This window comes from Abramis brama (genome assembly GCF_963993115.1).
Source record: "Abramis brama genome assembly, chromosome: 2".
NCBI classification, from domain to species: Eukaryota; Metazoa; Chordata; class Actinopteri; order Cypriniformes; family Leuciscidae; genus Abramis; species Abramis brama.
The window spans coordinates 42,768,207-42,774,835 of NC_139964.1; the positions used below are offsets into that span (position 1 = coordinate 42,768,207).

At 36.2% G+C, this 6,629-nt stretch overlaps 1 long non-coding RNA gene across 1 annotated transcript; it reads left to right on the forward strand.

Moving 5' to 3' along the window:
• Positions 1 to 3,854: 3,854 nt before the first annotated feature.
• Positions 3,855 to 5,365, forward strand: LOC311078379. Its single transcript, XR_014605148.1, has 7 exons — positions 3,855 to 3,921; positions 4,019 to 4,125; positions 4,233 to 4,324; positions 4,438 to 4,520; positions 4,626 to 4,721; positions 4,820 to 4,928; positions 5,231 to 5,365. It is a non-coding gene; the product is annotated as an uncharacterized lncRNA (long non-coding RNA).
• The last annotated feature ends 1,264 nt before the right edge of the window (positions 5,366 to 6,629 follow it).

The window sequence follows — 6,629 nt, forward strand, 5'->3', positions numbered from 1 at the left end:
ATAATATATAAAAAATGTACATGTATGTACTAAGAAAGATTAATATTCCTTGATTTTTAGATGCAACCCCAACTCCAAATGTTCTTGGCAGCAGATAAAGACAAAATATAAAAATAATAATTCAAAGTGGTGAGTATTTACCACAACCTTTTATTACTTTTGTGAACATTTTATCAAAAACACTTGTTTGCAGCGAACAGAAATAAAGAGTTAAATTCAGAAAACCAGAATACACTGGCGGAGGAGTTGGCTCTGAGTAGGCAATAAGGGACGGCCGATTATGGATGGGATTACAGGTGCTGTACAATCTGACCCTGGTGCTGGCTCCTCTAAGCAAGTAACACTGGGTACATGTGCAATACATTACTACTTTTAAGTTTTAAATATGGCTGACTGTATGTTCTGCAGTAGAGGGAAATACAGTGTCCCTGTTGAAGCCAGCACACATACACATACACATATGGAACCGATCCAACCGATATAGATATCATTCCACAAAGTGATGATGTCACTGACCATTACTTGGTAACTTGCATATTACGTACTGCTGTAATATGTCATGCGGCGTCGCGTTATCGACCAGGCAGAACAATCCTTCCATCCACCATAGATAATTTCTCAAATTGCTTATCTAATCTGTCTCAGCTGCTGCCTGAACCCAAACAAACAGATGAACTAGAAGAACTAACTAGCACTATGAGCACCATTCTCTCTAGAACATTGGATGTTGTTGCACCCATTAAATTAAAAAAGGTCAGAGAGAAAATTAAAGCACCATGGTACAATAATACTACGCATGTTCTAAAGAGAGAAACCCGTAATTTAGAGCGTAAATGGAAACAAACTAATTTAGAGGTCTTTAGAATCGCGTGGAAAGACAGTATGTCACGTTATAAAAAGGCCCTAAAAGCGGCCAGGGCTGAGCACCTCCGCAAACTAATAGAAAACAACCAAAACAATCCAAGGTTTTTATTTAACACCGTGGCTAGACTAACAAATAAACAGACGTCACCCAAACAAAATATCCCGTTACAGTTTAGTAGTAATGATTTTATTAACTTCTTCACTGAGAAAATAGAAAACATCAGAACCACAATTGTAAACGTTCAATCCTCAATCGCGCCTTATAATTCAGCCTCATTTATCACCCAGCAAGAACAATTACAGTGCTTTACAACTATAGAACAAAAAGAGTTAAATAAACTTATCACTTCATCTAAAACAACAACATGTTTATTAGATCCTATACCAACTAAACTACTGAAAGAAGTGTTACCTGTAGTGGAAGAGCCTCTCCTCAATATTATTAACTCATCTTTATCTTTAGGTCATGTTCCAAGAACATTTAAACTGGCAGTTATAAAACCTCTCATTAAGAAACCACAATTAGATCATAATAATCTAGCAAATTATAGACCCATTTCAAATCTTCCATTTATGTCTAAAATACTAGAAAAAGTTGTGTCCGCTCAACTGGGCTCTTTCTTGCAAGAAAATGATATCTATGAAAAGTTTCAGTCAGGATTCAGGCCGCATCATAGCACTGAAACCGCGCTCGTTAAAATCACAAATGATTTACTTTTAGCTTCTGACCAAGGCTGTATCTCAATATTAGTTTTACTTGATCTAAGTGCTGCGTTCGATACTATAGATCACACAATACTCTTAGATCGACTACAAAATTATACTGGTGTTCAAGGACAAGCATTAAGTTGGTTTAGATCATACTTATCTGACCGCTACCATTTTGTCTATTTGAATGGAGAAAAATCGATCATAACTCCAGTAAACTATGGAGTGCCGCAGGGATCTGTGTTAGGCCCTCTATTATTCTCAATATATATGATGCCACTTGGAAATAATTTAAGGAAACATGGAATTAGTTTCCATTGTTATGCTGATGACACTCAAATATATATTTCATCACGGCCGGATGAAAACGCTAAATTATCCAAATTGACAGAGTGTGTTAAAGATATAAAAGATTGGATGACGCATAATTTTCTTTTATTAAATCCAGACAAGACAGAGGTAATACTTATCGGTTCAAAAAAACGCCCACAGAACCTCTCACAATACAACTTTGACATCGTAGGATGTCCTGTTACTTTATCCTCTACAGTAAAAGACCTGGGTGTTATACTCGATTGTAACCTGTCTTTTGAAAATCATATTTCGTATGTTACAAAAACAGCCTTTTTCCACCTTAGAAACATTGCTAAGCTACGTAATATGCTATCAGTTTCTGATGCAGAAAAGTTAGTTCATGCATTCATGACCTCGAGACTAGATTACTGTAATGCTTTATTAGCCGGTTGTCCTGCATCCTCAATAAACAAGCTACAGTTAGTCCAAAATGCAGCCGCTAGAGTTCTTACTAGATCAAGAAAATATGATCATAACACCGATTTTATCATCACTGCATTGGTTACCTATAAAGTTCCGTATTAATTACAAGGTATTGCTACTGACTTATAAAGCCCTAAACGGCTTAGCTCCAGTCTATTTAACGGATCTTCTATCGCCCTATAATCCATCGCGCTCTTTAAGATCAATAAATTCAAGGCTTTTGGTCATACCTAGGATATCCAGATCAACCAAAGGAGGGAGAGCATTTTCACATTTGGCTCCGAAACTCTGGAATAGTCTTCCTGATACTGTTCGTTGCTCGGACTCGCTCTCCCAGTTTAAAACTAGATTAAAGACGCATCTTTTCGGCCAGGCATTCATATAATATTGTTAATCTTACAGTTCAAACTACAATCCGGCCTCTAGTTCATAAATGCCAGAGGAGAACTGGCCCCGACTGAGCCTGGGTTCTCCCAAGGTTTTTTTTTCTCTCCATTAGGTCACCTGATGGAGTTTTAGGACACCATTAGGTCACTTGATGGAGTTTTTTCGGTTCCTTGCCACTGTTGCCTTTGGCTTGCTCAGTTGGGGATATTTTGGGGATATTTAATTTTATTATATCAATCAATAAATTCCACTAGAAACAAACCTTGTTGTATTATTTTATTTTAATTTAATACTGTGAAGCTGCTTTGATACAATCTGTATTGTGAAAAGCGCTATACAAATATACTTGATTTGATTTGATGTAAAACCTAAGACTGAAAGTTACTAAACTAAATGAGTACATTTAACTTATTTTTTAAAAAAAGTTAGTTTAACTTAATAAAATATGTGATATTAACTCAAAAACTGCAATGTATTAAGCAGAACTTAAACCGAATAAGTTATGAATAACCTATTTGTTATTTTAGCTTTTAAATTTAATTTTTCAAGAAATTACTTTTGTATAAGGAGATGAAATAAACACTTAAATACATACATTTAACATTTTCTGCTTCATTTGAAGCCTACATTTAGGTCTCTCTACGGCGTTCTCCCTCACGCACCGGAAAACCCCGCGTATTTATTTCAATCTGCCCATCCCCCACAGCTCAGCTCACACACGAAGTAACTCGGAGTCGGAACAGAATGGCGGCCATGGAGAGATTTAACAGGTAAGCACGGCAAAATGCTTCGTCCTCTTTAGAGCACTTGTACGTTTAACGTTGTATTGTCGTTACTCTTCATCTTAAGAAGACCGACTAGCTAAAGTAACGTAGGCTACTAACTACTGTAATAAGACTAAGTTATGCCATTTGTGTCACGTCACAGAAACGCCAAGCCAACGCGACATTGCATTTAGCACTAACTTAGAGATTTTTTTTTAATCAGCGGCAGTAAGTTAGTTGTACTGTGAGTACACAACAGTTTTGTCACTGGAACAGTAATTTATATGTGTGTGCGTTTTGTCACATTTTTACAGAGCGTGTCCCGCGCAAATTTGGATATTTATCAGTGAGGATCGAAACTGACTGACTCCACTAGTGCTAACGTTAACCGTCATTCACACGGCAAAAACTAAAGAAATAGGTAACGTTAATACAAGCTGACATACTCTTTAATTTATTATGTTGTGAGTAAACCACAGAAGTGGAAAATTAATATTTTTTGTGTTTTCTCATTTTAGCGTAAACAAACGTGTCCCGCGCAATTTTGGATATTGTGAGGAGACTAGCAGCTATAACGTTATCGTCCACCGACCGACATTTACCCGGCAAAAACTAAATAAAAAAGGTAATACAAGCTGACCTATTTCTTAATTTATAATGCTGTGAGTAAACTTAATTTTTTTCAGTGGAAGATTAATTAATTTCTGTGTGTTTTCTCACATTTTTGCTTAGACAAAAGTGTCCCGAGCCATTTTGGATCATCATCAGTGATTGAGACTACCATCCACCGCCCGTCATTCACATGGCAACAACTGCAGAAATAGGTAATACAAGCTGACTTATTCCTTTATTTATTATGCTGTGAGTAACGTAAACCAATTTTTTGACAGTGGAAAACTAATTAATATTTTGTGTTTTTTCTCACATTTTGTCATAGACAAATGTGTCCCTTGGGCAATTTTGGATATCGGTGAGGAGACTATCAACCACCGACCGTCATTCATACGAAAAAAAAAAAAGGTAATACAAGCTGACATATTTCCTCATTTATAATGATGAGTAAACTACAGTTTTGTCAGTGTAAGAGTAATTCATATTTTTGTGTTTTCTCACGTATTTGCATAGACAAACGTGTTCCGTGCAATTTAGGGTCTAGTGAGGAGACTGACTGACTGTCCTCCACATCGTCTGCCATTCACGTGGCAAAAATGAAAGAAAAAGGTACTACAAACTGACCTATTCTATTTATTATGCTGTGAGTAAATTATATTTTTGTCAGTGGAAAATGTATTAATTTTTTTTTTTTTTTTTTTTCACAGTTCAAAATAGACAAACGTGTCCTGCGCATTTTTGGATCTATTTCAGTAAGAAGACTGACTGACTATCCTCCAGTGACTGTCATTCACATGGCAAAAACTAAAGAAAAAGGTAATTTCCCAGGGAAAGCAAGAACTGAGAACTGATAAGAATGTAAAATGTGCACCTTGAAATGCAATGTAAGTCATTTTGGATCTTGTCAAATCTAGTTGTACTGTCAATCTCAAAGCTCTTTTCCATTTTAGATGTGTTTGTGTGTTTTTATAGTGAAAACAAATGCTGCCGCTCAGTCTTTTTGCCACTTAGCCGACGGTGACGTCACGCATAACCTCTATTCTAGCATTTATGCTGTGAGTAAACCAGTTTTGTCAGTGGAAGATTAATGTTTTTTTTGTTTGTTTGTTTATTCACAGTTCGCCAGACAGAAGTCATGTGCAGTTTTGTATTTTGGACAGTGAGGAGACTGACTGACCATCTTTCACAACATTCATCACTGAGAACCTTTTGTAAAATAAATTATTTTTCAATAAATACTATTAATAACTGCATCCTTTTCTTTGACCATTTCTTTATACCAGGGTTCCTCAAACTCGGTCCTGGAGGGCCACTGTCCTGCAGAGTTTAGCTCCAACACTGATCAAACACACCTGAGCAAGCTGATCAATGTCTTCAGGATCTCTAGAAACTCACAGCTAGGTGTGTTTGATCAGTGTTGGAGCTAAACTGTGCAGGACAGTGGCCCTCCAGGACCGAGTTTGAGGAACCCTGCTTTATACCAATGTTTTTCCTTTGTCTTATAAAACTTTATTAATTTGAGTTTAATCAACTTAAATCATTTACCGCAATCGGTTTCCTAAAACCATTTGAGTAGCTATATAGTTGTTATGACTTGATTAGATTTATTAAATGAACTCAAACCAGTTAGTTTAAATGGTTTAAATTACTTTAAAAGTTTAATGGAATGAACTTAAAATATTCAAGTTACATATACTCAAAATGAATGACTAAACGAACACTAAATTATGAGTGAATATGACTCAATATATATAAGTTCACAATACTCATATGTATTTATTTTAAAACTTAAATGGTTTGCCGCAATTAGTTTCCTTAATCGGTTTGAGTTGAGTTAACTTGTTGGGTTTTACAGTGCAGTCTCGCACACAGAGGTCAGTATGCAGCAGACAGAACACCAAACATAACCTGCTTTACAACAGTTATGCTTTACATTGGCCTATTTTTATTTATTAGGGTGGAGGAAATGAAGACACTCTGTCTGTGTGTTCTCAGACAGTTGCTGATGTGAATGCACTGGGCTTTTTATTATGGCAAACATTTGAATGTGTGGCATAAAAAAGGGACTGGCCCTTACACATCTCTTTTATTGTAGGATTTTTCACAACCTGCCCCAGAAACTGAGGCCTCTACCTCAATGGGCTTCAGAAGAAATGTGTAAGGATTTAAAACCCTTGACATAAATTAGTCAGTCCTGTGTTTGTAGGAAGTCAAGGAACTTTTTGTGATTTGATGAGCCTCCAGAAAACTTGTAATGATCATGTTTGTGGTGGAATTATGTTTCAGGTGGAAACAGACTCAGTCAGGGCCCTGTACAAAAGGAGACTTGAACTAGACTGTTCACTATGAGCTGACTGTGAGCTGAGAAAAAAAAAAATTGGAGATCAAACAGCTGAATAAAACTGATCTCAGTATGTGAACTTATTTAACCAAGTAAAATTTTGTATTAATATTTATTAATGAAACTTTCTCTTGCTCTCTTTCTCCCTCTCATCCCACAAAACCAATAAAACAGTT